Raw genomic sequence first — 20,126 nt, 5'->3', positions numbered from 1 at the left:
GACTCTTCAGCCTGATGGGCTCATATGATTGTGGATTTTTTCAACCTTATTATTATTATTATTATTATTGCTGTGTTTCAGTAGCATGTTAATGCCTTCCTTTCAGTGATTAGATACACGTTTCTTTGTGGCTGTTTCTTTTTTTCTCCACCAGGATACAATTCTGTAAATTACGTCTTGCATATGAACAAAGCAATTTTCTCTTGAAATTTAATTACTGATTTATTACTGTTTCAACCCGTTTATCGGACTTGGAAGAGAGAAAATAATACGTTATGATCTGAGCCATTTTCTTTTAGTTTATTTTACAGTTACGTAATTGTGTAACGATTCATTTGTTAACTAAAGTACTGAGTAAATATCTTGAAAATGAATAAATATATTTCTCAACAAAAGTTCTTTTAAAGATCGCTAGCGAACCCATTTATGTTTTCAGTAAAAGAAAACTATTGTGATGGCTTTGTCTGTCCGTCCGCATTCTTCCTGTCCGCCCTCAGGTCTTAAAAACTACTGAGGCTAGAGGGCTGCAAATTGGTATGTTGATCATCCACCATCCAATCATCAAACACAGCAAATTGCAGCCCTCTAGCCTCGGTAGTTTTTATTTTATTTAAGGCTAAAGTTAGCCATGATCATGCGCCTGGGACCTCTATAGTTGTCACAACATAGGTCACTACCGGGGCGTGGCTGAAAGTTTCATGGGCCGTGGCTAAAAGTTTCATGGGCCGTGGCTGAGAGTTTTATACAGCATTATACGCTGTACAGAAAGCTCGTTTTTTACTTGTTATTTATTGCCTCCGGTACCCTTGGTCAATTAGGACTTCATAAATCCAATCAACAGCAACCTTCGATGCCACCAATTTGGGGAAGGTACTGTTATTGTAGACCAACAAAGGGATCCCGTCCCGTTATTCGTCATTTCTAGAGGCACTGTACCGGCGCTCTACGCTTGATAACCACTCACTTCAGTGACCAGAGAACTCCTCTATCTTCTCAGTTAAAAAACACAAACACTTGATGAATACTCGGCGAGCAGTTCGGCTTTCCAATAAATATTTCATGCCTCATCTGACTTCAGTAGGACCGATGAAGCCATTTGAGAATAGTGAGACACAATTCCATGACCTCACACTCCTTCATGTTACACTCTAGGTAAAATCCCTTAGACATCAACAAGAAGAAATCCGATCCATTGTTCGAAAAATTGCAGACATCAATAAAAAATTAGTTTGATCCAAACGAGGTTGTGATTCTTGTTGGCCAAGTCCAATCTATAAATCTAGTGCTTGATAAAGGAAACTGCTTATTTGTGTAAAGAACTAATTTGCTTGGAATGCTTGCATCATTTCATGGGGTCAGATTTTAAGATTGACTATTCAGAGTATATTTTTTGTCAGATGCATTTTCCAAGACATGGTAATTCATCCACTTGCTTGCATGAAGGTGTAGTGAATTGTTCCATTTTTGGGTTTAATTTCCTTTTTTTGTTGTTTACTGCAGCCACGAATGATAATTCATTTCTGTAATTCTTGAAACCCAAGATAAATCCTTTGCCAGCTCCTAAGCAGTCACATCTATTCCCGAATGAATTAGGATCACGGTTAATCACTGAAGCATCTCGTGAGATGAATTTGTTGACAATGGAAAATCAAACCCAATAGCATCTATACCCACCAAAAAGGCGACAGTCTGAGAACCTGAGAGGGTTTTAGCATATTCCCATGAACCTGTTCATGAAGTTTACAAAAGAAATACTTGATATGCTTAACTGAAGATTTTTAATGCATGCGGACTAGGATTTAGCTTATTACAACACTTATACTTGTTGGTTTAATTTACGAAACGAATACTGTACCGACTTGTGAAACAACCATTTTTAGGATTGTTATGCGTTTTATTTTAGGGGCCCTTGTCTTCACAATTTCCATTTCAGATGATCACTGACAAGTCTTTTGAAGACTAGGCATTTCTAGGTAATTGTAGTTAATTTACTTGAATACGTGACATTGCTTCACTTTCGTATTTTGTATTAGAGAAGGTCTGCAATGTTCATGATGTTCAGGTGAGTGAACACTGCAGATTTCTTAAGTAGCCCATTACTACTGCACTATTCAAAGAGGGAGTTTAGCGTTTGAGGATATGTCACGCTGAGATTTACAGGATTAAGGTCTGTTAGCTCATAACTGGAAGCGATGGAGGATAAGTCTTTACAAAAATGCTAGCGAAGCACTCACCTTCAGTTAATGCACTTCACAAGATTTCCAGATCTCGGAGTGGATGTAGACAGACTGCATGCTAATTCTATGCATTTATCTGATATTGATTTAAAGAAACAGAGTAGATTCTTAGCCCTTCATTATAAAATGTATCTAAGGTTTTTAAGGCTGTTTAGTGCATAGTTATATACGGCATTTGACCTCTCCAACCGACTGTTGATGAAACAGTTTCCTATGCAACAAATACAAAGTTGGGCCGAAACTGAATGTTCCATGGTGTTATTAATTTTAGATGATTTTATTATAGATCTTTATATGTAAGTCCAATCTTTTCAGTGTAAATATGCATCGAATATCATGCTTAAACTTTTCACGTTTCCTAATGTGCATCAAATTGTCCTTTAATTGTAGTTCAGCATTAGGAATATTTTTACATTTTATATCTTTGTGAATCCAAATTATTAAGTTTCATACTGTTCAGGGGTCATTTGTTCATTTATTGTCTTAGTTGTGTTTTTTTAATAAATTGTTTTTCAGAACGTTGCTTTTGCTGTGATTTTTGTACAGGAGAGGTGCTGGTACAAATTCCAATTTGCCTTGTACCCTCGATCTAGTTATTTCAAAGGTAAGTTTGGGTCCGTAATATATGTTTTACCACCTTCTGTGAGCACTATTTTCCTTGTTTTGGCCGACAAGTACTTCTCGGTGTATTTGAGTGACTCTTATTTCAGTGTCAGATATGCTGCAATTTTTTAAAGGGAATCCAAGATCATGGTATTATCAGTTGGTTCTTCATGAGTTGGTGATGCCACATCCTGTACGCTGTTAATAGCAGCATGTTTAATAACCAATATAAATGTTGTTACTTTTTCAGTTGCTTAGATTTTTTACTTTGCCGCATAAACAGTTTTGAGAAGCCTATTGCCAACTTTTAATATCGAAATTTTTGCATTTTTAAGTATTTTCATAAAAATTATTTCAGTTAGATCGAGGTTTGATCTAACCCTTTATTTCCTTTCTCTGTGAATATTCAATTTCATGTGGCTTTGCAGTCGTGAATGAAACTTGATTTTTGTTAGGGCTTAATTTCAAAGGGAAGGACCAGCTGTGGTCTCCATTTATGTGCACATGTCGGTTTTTGAAGTAGATTTTCCAAGTATGAGGTAAAGCTTGTAAAATTTCTCATTGGCAGTTCCTATGTTTACAGTAAACTACTGTTTACATATATACATATATATATATATATATATATATATATATATATATATATATATATATATTTTTATATATTTATATACGATCATATATAATATCGAATCATTCACGCTTTTATAAACTAGTGATCCATTTTTCGATCCCACAAAATCCAGTCGCGCTAACCACTAGTCTAAGGTGTACAGTCTGGTGTAATTTTACCCGTCGAGAAAAATTGAAGTTCAAAAACACATTTTAAAACAAAGGTGTTTTGCGAGAAAAGAAGTTAAACACATTTTATCAAAGGGGTTTCGAATGCCTAATGCAAATATGTTGACCATGATGAGAAAACTCCTACCAGACGCGTCCCCTGGGTGGCGGATGGGGGAACCCATATGAAATAAACTCTCGTAGGGCTGCTCTGTATGTATCAAATAAGGGGCCCGTGGACCAGACGACTGAGTCACTGACATATTCAGTGATAGGTTAGGTTAGGCCTAGCAAGCCGCTGACTGAAGCTTTATCTCTCGAGAAACTCAAGGCTTGGCATTTCAGACTTCAAATTAAAGAAAAGTGGTTGGTAGCATTGTAAAATCGGTATTTGTTATTTTGAGAAGCTACCGCCATAAAACTTTCAAGGCATGTAGGTGATTCATAAATAATTGAAGGTATGTGAGATTTATGCTTGGTGTAAGATTAAAATAATATCCTTACTAACACCAAGATATAATTATGCTTACCGTTAGGCACATATTAAGCAATTACATATAGATGTGATGCTTTTCTCCACGTTTGCATTGAAAAAGTAATGTTTATATTCCAGTTACATAATAGTATATCATCGCTGTTCTTACCCCCTGAGGTGTAGGCAAACTCTATTTAATGATAAGAAAGGAGTTTTTTTGTCCCTGCTCCTCAGTTATTGCTCCTCGTTCTTTACTTTCGTGGAATTTTTACTTTTGTTGCGGTTCCAGTAATTTAATTCGTTGATTTGTTTGTTCACCAGTATGTGTATGCCTGTTTATTGATTGATATCCAAGTATTCTGATTAGTAGATGTTTCTCTCTCTCTCTCTCTCTCTCTCTCTCTCTCTCTCTCTCTCTCTATATATATATATATATATATATATATATATATATATATATATATATATATATATATATATATATATATATATATACATACATTATATATATAAAGTTTATTTATTTGTTTATATTTATAAATATAGCCACACTGTTAACTATCATGACTTAACGCACGCAGACAATACAATTGTACTTGGCTGCTCGTTAAGGAACCTCGTTTGTCCCTCGGCCAATCAGGAGTCGCTATTCTCGTCGGTGTGAGAACAGAGTGATTTGGGCGGCTGTGATTGGCTGGAAAATGGTGGCGGGGCCTAGTCAAGAAAGAACCCAAAAACCGTCTTTGAAAATCAGATTCCTTTTCGTCAGTTTTGTTTGCGTTGCCTGTGGCTGAGCATCAGATTTTTTTTTTGCGTTGAATCTGGAGGTAAGGTTTCAAGTTTAAATTGTTCAATAAATTGCATGGGGTAGGCATTACTAGTTTTTTTTTCCAAGTGATCAAAACACGTTTGCGATGTGTTTAACGTTGTGCGGCTATGGGCAGGTGCTTTATGACCTTTTCTCGTTATGCTTGTGCCCACAGGAAGCAAATAATTTATAGGGTCAACTAACCGGTGAAAGATAAAATGCTTTTCATCTGCAATCTGTAATTGTTATCAAGTCTACGTAAACTTAATGATTTTTGAACCTGCTCTAGGGAAGACAAATGTGATCCGAAAAATTTTTTCTGGTGACCTTTTGTTTGAATGTTTTTGGTTTCTTATTGTGATCATGGAATTTTGCGAGAATGATTAGGATGCATTAAACCCAGTGGTGCTAATTACCGTGGAAAATATTAAATTTGCCGAAGCTTTTGATTGGCCCCTCTGTCGTTCCCTGGTACGTCTCTTGGAGAAACAAGTGCAAAAGGTCATACTTTTAACTCAGATTTGAAGGCTGTTTTGTCCATTAGATAGGCCCATTTGATTTCACGGCTGAGCGTCATTTAGTAGCTGTTATGGTAGCTAATAACGCATATGGTCAGGAAATGGGGTCATGTTCAGTCAAAACTTTTCAACTGCACATGTTGATAAACGTAGGTCAAGAACTGAGTAATGTAAAAGTGAAATTTTCTTTACCCTGTGTTATGAATGACAAATATTGCTGGTGATTAAGTGTAAATTGAATTATCAGCAAAGGCATGAATCATATATTTTTCCAAACTGCTTATTTTGTGTTTGACAATTGTTGGTGCCAAGCCCGTATTTCGAACTTCCTGTATATAAACAATGGTAATTCCAAGTACTAGCTCCGCACCTGTTTTTACCTTGGAAACTGGTTTTTTCTACACTTTTAGGGCTTCTGCTACTGGCGGTGAGTTTGTTTGTTGTCGGTCAACTGTTATTTGCCCCCTAACTCTACTCAGCAGTAAAGGGGGACTGTGGGAATTCGGGGTTTGGAGCGGACATGTTTGCGTTGAGGAGGCAACCCTCCGGAAGGGAAAAACGAGAGGGAGCCATTCGCCAACAGGAGGGAGTTAAATGCATTTCGCCGTGTTTAGTACTGGCATCGGGGGGGATGAAATGCCCCTCCTCCGTGTTTAGTACTGGCCCGGAGGTGGGGTACCCATACGTAAACAAGTTATTACACTTGCCGGACGGAATATGAACCTTTCCAAACAGACGTACCCGTGTTCTGTCTTGTGAAGATCGCGTATGGAAACCCCTTGTTGGATGGACTTCAGGGGTTAATTACAGGTTAATTACATTCTTGCGACAAAAATTGAGGATAAATCCATAATTAGCAAACAAAAACCGTCGAAAAAGTAAAGTTAGAAGGATATCGCCGCCGCGGAGCTACTACTTAGGTCTACCAAAATTGTGGAAGATTAAGAAGGCACCTGGGATTTTGTATGGGACAAACCATGAACGAGTGAGTTCCGCTAACAGAGGTTCATAAATTCACAGAATATAAGATAGCTGTCGGAAATATACATGGTTCGTTCTGCAATAACAGAAATGAAGCACGAAGATGAGGCAGGGGTCATTATATCTAAGCCAAGGCTGATGGGCTCTACCTTGCGGGATCCCGTTTGGCAGCATACCCCCCTTCCCCACACACACCCGAGCCACAAAACCTAACTTAATTTAGCTGTTGTTCATGGTGAAATACAGGGATACATCCTAACCTAACCTAGGACACCTCGTCCAAACTTTCCTAGGGCAGGGAGGACTTCTCCCGACCTTCCCTTAGCGTTGGATGCATCAATTCCATAACTCAAGTTTGGGAAGTATAATGCTGTGGCTTATCTGTAGTAGGGCGTACTATTCTTGTACTCAACCAGTTGCGTCCGGGCCCCCCCTCACTGGCCCCCTGGCCCCCTCCCCAGTTGAAATTCCCTTTCGAAACAGACGTACCCATGCTGTCTCTTGTGAAGATCCTGTATGGAAACCCCTTGTTGGATGGATTTCAGGGGTTAATTACAGGTTAATTAGGCTCGAGCGCCAAAAATGAAAGGTAAATTCATAATTAGCAACAAATAACTGTAGAAAAAGTCAAGTTATAGCGCCGTCGGTTGCGCGGAGCTACTATATAGTTCTATCCTATTGTCCTTCATTTACATGGATATATACATTTGAGAATAGTATGTTTTACTAATTACAGCATTGGTACATTAGTTTTGTGTAATTTTCTTAGGGTCCCCAAAAAATATCTTGGCCCCACCTAGACGCACCCACTGATGGAATGCAGGTACGCCACTGCACTCAGCGTGAGTTATTGCACCTGTTCAACCCTCATGTGCCAGTCCCAATCATTAATTTAGTTTAAACTAATAACAATTTTCAGTTAAGCCATTGTGTAACCGAAGGGATTACTCAAGCATTAAAAAATCGACATAATTTCACACAAAGTTTATTTTCGCATTGGTAGACATTAAACTTAATGCAGGCATTCAGTTAATCGGGGGTGAAAACGGGAGGCGTCGGAAAACATACTTGTCCTTCTTCATGAAAAGTTTAATTGGACATCAGACGATTAATTTAACATAAAAAAAAATCCCAGCTGCGTCTCAAACAGTAGAATGTCAACGAGGCACCGTATTATGCATTCGTGTACCTATATTTTCAATGAGAGCATTCGCAATGTGTTTTACTGTGTAATAGCCGGTATAGATATAGTTTCGTCATGGGAAAGTTAGTTTATTGTAGCCTTGGTAATAAATTTCTCGCCAAATGTATGAACCACTTATTTTTCAGACTGCTTATGTCAGTGTTACGTGTATCTTACTAATGTTATAAACCGTTTTTCCTCAACACCTAGATGTAACATTTATATTGGACCCCAGCTTTTAGAGGGGGAAAACTAAAACAGTGCGAGTTGCTCAGACAGGAGTGATTTAAAATATATAAGCACCTAGAGAAATACAGGATATAACTAATTTACGCATAGGAGTCGGAATAAGTCACTAAGCAAGTTGTACATAATAATTTTTTTATTTTTTCCCTGCGTTTTAATGTACAGTAGCTTTCATAGATTACGTTACTGTTATTCAGAAGACGAAACCAAGTTCTGCATGGTAAAAATTTTGATAAATTCATGGTAAAAATTTTGGTAAATTCTTGGCAAATATTTTATGGCAGACACTATAGGCATTTCGTTTTGAACATGCTGCAATAATGTGCAACTATTTTGTATTCAAATGAAAACCCATATGAGTACCGTAACCAGAAAATGTGACTGTGCCGGTGAGAGGTTCTTTTACGCACTAGATGGATGCATTATTGTATAGTAGCCTAGGATTTGTCATACTGTTAGAAGTTATTTATAATATGTGACTCATCAAACCAGTCTAAAATTATGATTACAATAATTTTATTGCTCTGTATGGAAGAGACATTATATTGGGGGCAGATATTATAAATCAGTATATTGTACAAATGACAATGTCCAAGAACAAAAATGAAATGGCAATGCTGTACATATCCCTAAGACATGTGCTAGCATCAGGAAGCAATATGTTCTTAACCATGGGGTTAATTTGAACATTAAGTGCTGATACGTAAATGAATGAATAGGAAAACTCAACCAGGTGCTACACATGCACAAAATACTGTAGTATGTCAGCGCAAGCATTATACCAAATTGCAGCTGAAGATATCAGTTCAGCTTGGAAAATTAAACTGGATTTGATACTATCATATAGTAAAATGAAAAGTCAGTTTGCAAAAGGATAATTTTACACATATATGGGAATTAAACCATTTTTATTGAACTAATCTGTATACGTAGATGAAGCAACATCAAACAATTAGTCTGTCTGTTTTCAGTTTAAAAATTCATGCACAAGTACAGTGCAGTGGCATTAGTTTTACACCTACAGCACTACCCTCTCCTATTTTAAATTATTTGCATTGCGTTGTTCTTCGGCACTCTTTGGAATGGTTAGCATCCAGTTCCTGGACGTTGTATCCTCCTTGGGATTCTTTTTCTCAAAGTCCATGAACATTTTATCCTTTTGGGCTTCCGTTTTCCTCTCTGAAAGCTGTCTTGGTGTGGAATTTCGATGTGTGCAACACGCGTTCGACGATCCTTCGCCATTATAGAGTGCAGTTTCAAAATCCCATTTATTATAATGTATTGATGCGTACGTTTAATCGGAGAAGGTTGCACTGTAATTTTTACCGTAGAAACTGTTCAGCCTCTGTTGGGATATGAACAAATTGGGCCTATTCCTCAGTAGGGGAGACTGGAATGCAAAATTATATTTAAATATCAATTGACTTCTCAGGTCATCATGTCTCATGACACAACAATGAAAAAGTAATTGGAGATTCAAGTAGAGTATCAAGGCTAACTAATGACAAGTCCTACGTGATCAAGAACCCTATGTTTTCCCACTGTGGCCCCCTCCCCCATTATGCACAGAAGTGTTTGTATTTGGTGTAAAACATTTTAGGGTAAACATTAAGTCCGTCAAAATGACCAAATCTAGAGAAATGCCTATTGAAATCTCTAATTTCTAATTGAGAAGTTGAATATCTTCAGTTACGGCTTTCCCACCCAGGTACTTTTCAGGTTTCCTCATTGAGGATTCCTCATAGACTGCACTGACACTATTCATAAGATAATTGCAATGAAGCAACTTTCTTAAGATTTAAAATTCTTAAAATTAGCAACTCGACCGGATTAGAGGAGTAAAAAGCTCCATGGCCATGACTTAACAGATCATTAAATTTCACAAAATTAACTCCACTTAGTGAAAACATTAGTCATTAGTTAATGGTAAATGCCATTATAGAGAAAGTTTCAGGGCACTGCACTAGATTGAACAAAATTCTGAAGCTGCAATACAAAATGCTGACGCTAAAGGTATTTCGGTAGAAAATCTTGAAATTGTCTAGTCTTGAATTTGTGGTAATGTTTAATTTACATTGTACTTATACATTCATTTTGGAATGTCATACTAGTTGTAAAAGTTGTATAGTGTAATTTTATAATAAGCAGAAAATTCAGTGAGTTATCACACAAACATATTTACTGTATTTTGAATTTTCTGTTACAGGTACAGCGTGAATTGAGCTTCGAGATAACAAACTGTTTAAGAACGAGATGCCAAGAAACCAGCTGAGTGCAACAAATGGAAGCTTTTATGGTAAGAGGAGAATCTTTCATCTTTCATCTGCACTTTGTTTGTTTTTCCTTTTGCTTTTACAAATTTCCACCCCTCGCCGGCTTCCTGTTTAATACTTATCCAGATAAGAGTGGCTTACGACCGATCTGGTGCTCAGTGGCATCCAGCTGGCACTATCGCAATCTATTCTCCCTGGGATGGTGCATAGGATACAAACGAGCCATATGTCTCCATTTAATTATTAATATATCGTTATATCATGGGCACTGTCTTGTTCAAAGACCAGAAACGTTTCGTCACTGGTACTTTATTTGCAAATCTTTAACTGGGATTTAAATTAAGTTAGTAATACGCATGCAAACTGGCACCTAACGAATTACTGAACGTGTTCCATTGATCAGTGTGGTATCGAAGTGAGAGGTTAAACGTGTTCCATTAGTTCTCAGACCTGAATTGAAACTGATGTTATTAATCATTTAGTAAGCAGCATTATGATCTCTTAATGAAAACTTGTAGCAAACTGTACTAGGATTCGAGTGGACAATGTGAAATTGTTTGGGCCTTTGTCATCTCTGACATAATATGAGGAGCTCCTAATTTCCTTTAAGGTATTGTTTATTTTTAGTTCCAAGAGGAAACAAAAGCCAATGATACTGGAACCTTTATAAGTCTAGATAGTTCAAAATTTTAGCTCATTAGCTTTGAAGAAGTTAATTTGAACAGTCGTCTATATCACAAGTGCTGCTCTTGTGTGTTGCATTTTTGTGCATGTGCACTAGACGGTCATTGCTAGATTCACCAATTTTACTGTTTTCAAGTCATTAGAGGTTATCACATAAACTTGGCCAACAGAACAAAAAGGCTATAATTCACTCTTGTTTGGATGCAGTAATTTTAAGTTCATAAGGTGTCAGTTGCAAATTTTAATTGTCCACATCCCAAGGAGAATCCTTCTCTGTGTACCCTGTAGTGGGGGCAGTGCCATCCGTGCATCTCACATAGTACACTGTAGGCACTAAGGTTCTATGCAGCATCCCTTCGGCCCCTAGCTGCATCCCCTTCATTCCTTTTACTATACCTCTGTTCATATTGTCTTTCTTCCATTTTACTTTCCACTCTCCCCCTAACAATTTTCAACATTTTTTCAGAGCTGAATGATCTCATAGGTCGCAGTACTTGGGGTTTGGCCTAAATTTTGTATTCCAATTCATATTCCTTCTTTATGTAGTAGATTTGATGTTCATACTGATAGGAAGGTAATGTGTAATCCTAAATGTCTGGGATTGACAAAGTCCTGAAATAGTAAAAAGAAACAAGGTAATGAAGTCACTAATAACAGTTATCGTAGGGGGCAGTTAGACAGGGTAGGATGGTCAGTTTATTCTGTCTAGATAGGATATTGAATTGATGCTAGAAACAACCAAAAGGTTGAGGTAGGACAGTTAAGCCATGGCTTAAGAAGGCTGGCTAGCCCTGAATTTAGGTGTAATAAGTCACTGGATTAAGATAAGACTGGCAGTCACAAGAGATTGTAGTAATATTTGATTGGTTAACAGAGTGAATCGGGATCGATTAGGCAGGATCAAGGTCAAATTTAATCAGACTAGATTATTAGTGAATGGATTTGGCCTGGTTAGTCAGTGGATAGAGTTATGATTGGACCTAAGATCATTTTTATCGGAAGTTGATTGGTATATTTAATTTGAGGATTTAGATAATGGTGACATTTGGTAAGGCTTAGAACAATTACTATTTCCTGTTTTTATAATGAGACAACTCGGTCATCTTTACAACATCCAAATAGTAATGGCTGCGTACTAATCTTCAGTAGTGTAAATGCGTCGCTTTCTTTAGGAAATTGGGTTTTACGTATTGTACTTAGTATTTTCTTGTCATTTGCGTAAAAGATTTAATTTATGGTAGGACAGGTCAGTCAGTGGATCAAGCTTGGATACATTCGTCAGCAGGTATATGATATGATACTGTAATGAATGAGTTAAGGTAGGATAAGGTAATGCCTGGGTTAAAGTAAAATACGCGGTCATTTGTTAAAGTCTAACACATTAATCATTGGTTTACAGTCGCTTAAGTTAATCAGTGGACTGAGATAGGACAAGTTAGTCAGTGAGCTAACCATCGTAGCATTGGTTTGATGAATTAGGGTAGTGTTGTTCAGTGGGAGCAGAATTGGTCGTTTTGTTAAGGTAGGATAGTGTAGTCAAAGGATTAAGGGAGGTTCTGTTATTCAGTGGGTTAATGCACAGTAGGGTTGGTCATTAGTTAAATTTATGCTGGGTTAATCAGTGAATTAAATCAATTTTTAAGCAAAAGGAAACTCTGGCGTACTCTCATGATAAGGCATAGATGATAATCAGATATGAAAAGTCAGTGATTGTCATTTGCTTCATATATTACTTGGCAAGAAATGCCTCGCATGTCATTTATTGGCACATCATCATATTAAATGATACATATTAATCTTCCGTTGTAGTGTTTCAAGAAAACATGTAAAGTTAATGGGTTATTTTTCTTTTCACAGGATTGAAGGGAGTTCTTTAGTCGAAGAAAGAAATTTGTATTCTCCTGCTCTTCATATGACGATCTTCCATATTCGTTGAACATTTTTGGTTTAGTACCATGAAGAATTCTTAATGAGGCCAAGTTGAAGATTTCTGAAGAAACTATTTTGGAACGGGTCACGAAAAGTTCCTACCAAAAATATTTTCATTATGAAACTGCTTCCAGTATCTACCAAAGGCTAAATGATCCACAATGCCTGCCAATCTGTTAGCAGATTTTACTGAAGTATTTTAATGTACCAACGAGAATTATTATTACCTCTATTTTGTAATGTTTTCCATTTTCAGTTTGATATTACGTAATATCTTTGACATAAATGGAGGGTTACTTTGAGATTTTTCTATAGGAAATACTAGTTTTAAAGAGTAATCTTAGAGCTTTTTGCATACCAAGTACAGAGTTATCTTTGGGACCATATATTGTTAATCTTTAAAATGTATTTTTTCTCATACATTTAGATTAAACTTTTTAAGTATTAACGAAATGTCTTTTTAGTGCTTCATTATGGTGAAAATCTTGGGCCTTCTGCGTCAATTCTCAGTTTACCAGAATTACTTATGCTTTTTGGTATTAACTTAGTTCATTTACTATATGTTTTATTGTAATTAACTAATAGAATCGGTTCATATAAGCTGAGTATTAACATGCTGAATGATGGAAAGCGAATGACTAAATTTACAGTGAACCTAAGTTTTTTTTTTACCAGGTTATCTGAAGTAATTAAAAACTCCCTTTTTCAAGAGAATGAACTGGTTTACGAATTCATAAGGGTTATACTTTTTTAGTTGCAAGGTACATGAATACTGATTTTTGTTTAATTCCACGTTTTAAAATGTTTTATGTGAAAACAAGCAAATTAGATTAATTATAAAAGTAAGCCATAAAGTGGCTACAGTATGACTAGAACTAAAGAATTTAAAAAGTCTGATTGGCTACATTTTTAGCTCAAACTGTCTAGGTAACATCATAATTGGAGGCAGAGGAGCACTTAGCTAAATTGACTTTAATTATACTTCATACATTACAAGATACTTTTAATATGAAAAACTTGGATACTTACTTGTTAACCAGAGAAAGTGAATAATCAGTCGAACATATTTCTCTTGAAAGTTTTACATAGTCTGAAAATTACTTCAGATATTCCTGTACAAATGTCTGTGAAATGAGGAAACTGAACATTTAAAAATTTGATAAAGGTACATGAGGAAAGATTCTATCAAAGATTTTGTTACTCAAGGTCCTTTTTTTATCAGCTTAGCCTAAAGTTCAGTGTCCTCCAGACCTCTTGTCACGAGTTTCCAAATAACATTTGTGTAAAATTATGTACCCTACTTTAAACAAGTTGCCTAGACGTGTGACATTTAATTACACAATCCTCTGTCCGTCTAATAAATGAACCGCTTATTGCTATACCATTGCACTCTTGTCCAGCTAAACTTTCCTGTAATTTCTAACATCTAATACGTTTCTTTTCTTATACATTAAAATCCTTCGTTAAATTTCCGTAAAATTTCATACATTTTTATCCTGTATAGAATACTGTGAAACAATTTCAAGTTCATTAGGTAAATAGTTCATGTAAACTAAGGTAAACTATTTCCTTAAAAAGGGAGGGTTGGGTAAACTGTTTCCTAAACGTCTTTTTGAGGCAAGATGTTCCCAAACGTCCTTATCCCAAGTCTTTTTGAGGCTGAATGATTCCTAAACGTCCCTATCCTAAGTCTTAAATTAAATTTCAAGTTAATTTCTTGTAGGTAAATGTGTCGTACAGTAAGTATTGATAAAATATTTGCTTCGGGTTTCAGCCGCCTCGTTCAGTATAAACTTTATATTTTAAGTAATCTAGTCACATTTACGTCATTAACATAGAAGTCAATGAAATACAACCACAGGGTTTGTGAGAAACGTGTAAAGTGTATAATGAAATTAACTTTGCCTTTCTTTGAAGGACATTTAACTTGTTCCAAATCGTAATAATCTAATCATAAGTATGCAACTGATACAGAATGTGGGGGGGGGAGTGATTGGAGGTGTCCTCTGTTCTGTAGCGCTCTTTGATCATGTCGATATCTTCCTCAGTCAACCTGGTTAGGCTCACTACAAGTTCCCTGTTGTTCTGGTTGTTGGGGGTTGGTGGGCTGACGGGTGCCTCGCAGTTGGTCTCATTGTCATCCTCAACAATACTTGAGCGCAGGGGCGTCATTTCAGATTTTTGATATGGAGGGGGGCAAAGGTGGATTGGCGAGCGAAGCGAACCTAATCATCTGGGTTTTATTTTAATTTTGAGCTATTTTATGTGCTTTTTGAAGCACACAAAATAGATATAACTTAATGTGATGACACATTTGAATTTCGGTAGGAATAATGGAAAACCAGCTGCTGTTACTACTTGGGGCTTGGTGGGGTGAGGGGGCAAGTTGAGGCTTTTGGGGAACTTGAGTTTTGGGGGCCCCTAAATGACGCCCCTGCTTGAGCGTGCCTTCAGCCTGTTCATGTGGGCTATCGTTTTCCTTTTGGTCCTGATGCTTTCCACTGACCTCCAGGGGAGAATCATCATCTGATTTAAAATGTTAATGCGAAGGTTCTCGGTCATTCCTCCTTCAAACTTCATCATGGCCATTATTTCGTCCTCCGTCCACTCCTTCCTGCCAGTGTTGATTGTGGTCGTTTCCGGTAGTTCGTCGTCCTCGTTAGGTTTCCTCTATTCGGAGTTGGCTTTCCTCAGTTCAATATGACTGTATTCCTGTGACTTAACGCTTATCACTGATGCTATTCGTAGTCTTAACTGAATATCTTGATTGATGAACGGTGCCTCGAAGTTCTGGGCCTCGTATCCAGCCATCAGGTGAAACTCCGTGCTGCTCCAAACCTCGTTCCGTTGTTCAGCAAAGCGGCGTACGTTATCATGATGAAAGGCATTGGGGTGAGCACGCCTCTGATGAAGCCTACGACCGTTGTAAGACTTGAAGATCAAGTTACACTCTGGGCACGTCCCAGGGTCGGCTTGGCGCCCCCCACCGTCGCTCATCCTGCTGCTTGGACTGACAGAATTTGCCAGTGGCAAGGGTGGAATTGTCATAGGACTGCTTGTACTCTTCTTTCAACGTTGGGTCCAGCCTGGTTTTGGATCTGGATTAGGCCTATATGTTGAGTCTCTCTCCTACAGGAGGGGGCGATTGGTTGACATTTCTCGCCTAGTACACCCTCTAATTCTCTCCATAGAGGGGTGAGCTTCAGTTTAGTCTTGCTGTGCAAACACAGCATGTTAACCAGTGGGAACCACGTGGAGGTATGAAGCTCTTAACGTATGACTGCAACTTCTCTCAGTCATAGTTACTTCCGCCAAAGTCTCATAAACTGAATTATTGCTGCTGTTTTCCAGTTGAACGTTGGGTTACTAATTGGGAATTAGTCACTAAGTATTTAAGGCTTAATGCAATATCTCTCTCTCTCTCTCTCTCTCTCTCTCTCTCTCTCTCTCTCTCTCTCTCTCTCTCTCTCTCTCTCAAACCAAGTCTATTGGTATCCAATGTAAAAAAAAACTGATTTGAAATAAAATCTCAAATGTTTTTTGTTCATTCTTCAAAGTCCTGTATTCAGTTTCAAACTTCATCTCGACTACACATCTAGAATATGGTATAGCAATTGTCTGTTAAATATTTTTTTTTTCAAAATTGAAGTTCATTGCAACAAGTAGAAAATGCCAAAACCTTGTTTAAAGTAAATTTTTGACTCGTGAGAGTCACTTGGAGGATAATCATTCATTGTAGAATGGCAAAAATTGCAATAGGTATAGCATAATTAAACATTTTTTATGCATTTATCCTCTGGTTTTAAACGTTTATTCTATATAGAGAGTATGTAATGAGCTGTACAACTCAAGTTAGTCTGTATTTAAATAGCAAGGACATTAGAATTATATTTAAATGGCAAGGACATTAGAATATTTAAATGGCGGACATTAGAATATTTAAATGGCAAGGACATTAGAATATTTAAATAGCAAGGAAATTAGAATTATATTTAAATAAGGACATTAGAATTATATTTAAATAGCAAGGACATTAGATATAATTCATTAAAGTTCGCCGTTTCGAGGCAAAGTTTGCAAGTGAAGGTTTATTCTTAAGGAAGAAATAATTTGAAGGGTTATTTGTAGAAAAGTAGTTAACAATTGTTGGAAGTAGTGAAACGACGTATAGAAGAAGGGATACTGTTTACAGGGAGCTTAAAAGATAGATTAATAACTTACCGAAGCGAGACTATAATATTGTTAAAATGGAAGATGAATTTGTCACGATGGAAGATTAACTATTAATTTTAAAGAGTACTGACGCTAGTAGTAAATTTTAGTGGGTAGTTTTAAAGAATAGTTAAGGAGTACAAGCAAGAGGAAATTAGAGAGGTATAGGAGGACTGATAGTTACAGGTCACTTAAAGGGAATGTTTCAAGAAGTGGAATAGTTTTAAAAGAAAGTTCATGTAATGGGGATGCTGAAGGTGGGAATTTTCCACGTACTGTACTGGATGCAATTTAGACCTTAATCTCCTGTACTGCACATTCTTTTAGATTAGCTGTCTTAGTTTTCATTGGTATAAAAAAGTAACTACTAAGGGATTCAGAGCCGATGAAACACGGTTTTTCGGCAACACCTTTTTATCAAAGCATCGGATAAAGGTGAAAGTTGGCAAGTGTATATTTTATAACCCTACCTAATTATTGCAAGTGTTATTTACTACCTAAGTTCAATAGTTCTGGTACTTACCAGAGTAAAAGTGGGTTTCTATGCCAGAGCCATCAAAATCGCAGGTAAGGGTTTTGAACACAATAATGACGTTAACCTATGACGTCATAAGGCTCCACCCACAGTGAAGAGAAGTTTACATATGGGGAAAACGTCTCTTCACTGTGGCTCTGCCCACTTGGCGATGGCATATTCACTAATTGATATTAGCACCCAAGACCAAGAGAAAGGGAAGGTTTGCTCACTTTCCCCCAAATATCCCATGTAGGTGGAGCTTTGTCTACTTCCTTATTGCATCAGCAGGTGAATTGCCGCAATGAGCATGTACCTCGAAGATATGTCATCGCCTACATAGTTACTCCAGGCAGGAGGCAACGACATCCAATTGGGTAGACCTTGTCTCTCTTGGCCTTTTTAATACCCATACAAGGCTTCAGCGATATCAATGATGGCGAGCAGGATTTGTCATCGTCCCCTTGATAGCATTATCATTCTCAATAATTTTATTATTATTATTATTATTATTATTATTATTATTATTATTATTATTATTTTGTGGAGGTTTCATTGCAACTTCCACAGCAGTTGTTAGGACTAAGTTGTTAGCTTGGATTTCTTCCATTTTCTTGATATTCGTATTGTTTCTAACAAATAATTCAGTGCAAGTAGTTCATCCACATAATGAACCAGTCTATAGCTCATTTGTTAGATCTACATCTATTCAGGGCGGGAATACAAAAGACAATCCATTTTGTTTATCTCAGGTTTTGACACTATAGCCTTCTGTTTGCAGCATGTCAGGAGCGGTCACTAGAAGTAGAATTTAAATGAAAAGCAATGATGCCTCATTTCCCTCAATTGTTAGAGTTGTAAAGTCAACGCCATTGTTTTATTTCAGTTAATGTAACCCATTGTTATTTTTCTTGGTTTTTATTTATATCATATAACACCCTAAACAGCGCTTGTATACTGCTGCAAATAAAAGGTACTGGTAGGAGTCAAGATTTTGAGGGCAAGCTCAAGCTATTATTTACCTGCTTCAATATCAATCAAATGTAACACGATTTATATTGATATGCATGGAAAGGAAAATATATTGAAATCAGTTTGAATGAGGAACATATTGTTATAATCACTGTGTTTTAATAGATATGTTTTAGAGGTACAAATAAAACATCTAACACTATACATAATTAATTTACAAAATGTCTTCGTCGTCGTCACTCTCGAGGAGGAGGTCATCATCCACGTTTTCATCGTCGCTAGCGAGATCAATAATGACTGGTCGCACGCTCTCATGGATAATGTCCGATTTCAAGTACTCTTCCTCAAAATGACGTGTTGTCTAACAGCTCCTGCCCGCACTTTTGGGGCGGCCAAGTAACCATTACCCACCATAGAAATAATTACCTATTCACACTAGAGTAAATCTTGCCACAGGTCTTCTCGCTTCAATACAAAGTGGTAAGCCGTAGCACAAATGCAGTCTTGCAACCACGGGGACAATTCCATATCCTGCTGGCCATTATCGAATTTGTCGAAAAAATTCTTTAAACATTTAAGCATATCCATTCACCGCCTACCTGGTGGATGGGCGGAGCCTTATGACGTCATATGTTTACGTCACGAATTGTTTTAGAATCCTTGTCTGTGATTTTCTCGGTCCCGGCATCGGTGACTTCATTTTACTCTATAAATATCAAAACTATCGAACTTAGGCTCTAAATAATACTTGCAAAAATTAGGTAGGGTTATAAAATATACACTTGCCAACTTTCAGCTTTATCCGATGCTTTGATAAAAAGTTGTTGCTGAAAAACCGTGCTTCATCGGTTCTGAATCCCTCAGTAGTCATAGTAATCAAGAAAGTTAGAACAATGTGTCGATTTATATCTGCACCAAACTAATTTTGTAGTAATTTTTAAAGAAAGTTATATATTTGTGATGTTTAAAATCAGCAGGAGCGTATGTTAATGCCCATGTTCTTAGTTTTGCCATTCTACGATTTATTTTTTGCACATGTGCCAAGAATATTTAAAATATATCCAGATGATAAAGTATTGTCGTCAAAAGTAGTTGTTCAACTTGGTTAAAATGTTGCTTAGAGGTAGAACACACTGAATGTAAACCATGAAGGATTTGGAATTGTCAAAAATTAACAAACTTTCCAGCACAATGTGTGTTGCAGCTCAGATTGAAGCTATTTGATGAGGTCTGTTGCTTGTGGCAGATTGGTAATGGAAATTAAGCAGGGAAGAACTAAATACACATTTTTGGAATGAAACATTTATTTATAGTAAACAGGACATATGAAACAGCATATATACATGCAGGAAATAAAGCATTGTAAAGTAACTGCAGTAGCATATGACGGCAGTAATCAGGAATCTCGGCATATGTTGGGGTCATTTACTCTCAAGAGCGTATTTTCTGTACGCATTTCAACCGCTATATAGATAAATGAGTTGCTTTCTAAATATCTTTTGTCATTCAGGTACCTTGTTTGTAGATTTCTCTGAATATTTGTATCCAGGCAGCAATTTGGGATATATCAAAGTTGAAAGGTGCTCCCAAGGTTTTCTATGGAACAATTATGTTTAGCTCTAAACTTTATTGCTTACTGCGAATTTGTAAAGAAAATTAGACCTCAAATAGCATTAATCTTCGATGCAGTACACACCTAATGTACTGAAAA

General features: G+C 36.9%; 1 protein-coding gene across 1 annotated transcript in view; it reads left to right on the top strand.

The window, feature by feature from the left end:
- Positions 1-13,179, top strand: part of LOC136848792 (methyltransferase-like protein 22) — a 276,110-nt gene extending 262,931 nt beyond the window's left edge. Inside the window, exons 9-10 of the transcript XR_010856141.1 lie at positions 10,038-10,127; positions 12,646-13,179. The gene's annotated coding sequence lies outside the window, so the exon portion shown is untranslated. The remainder of the gene's footprint in view (positions 1-10,037; positions 10,128-12,645) is intronic.
- The last annotated feature ends 6,947 nt before the right edge of the window (positions 13,180-20,126 follow it).

This window comes from Macrobrachium rosenbergii, chromosome 19 (assembly GCF_040412425.1).
Source record: "Macrobrachium rosenbergii isolate ZJJX-2024 chromosome 19, ASM4041242v1, whole genome shotgun sequence".
Classification (NCBI taxonomy): domain Eukaryota; kingdom Metazoa; phylum Arthropoda; class Malacostraca; order Decapoda; family Palaemonidae; genus Macrobrachium; species Macrobrachium rosenbergii.
Note: the sequence above shows the minus strand (reverse complement) of the source record. Positions and strands in the feature narration are given on the sequence as shown.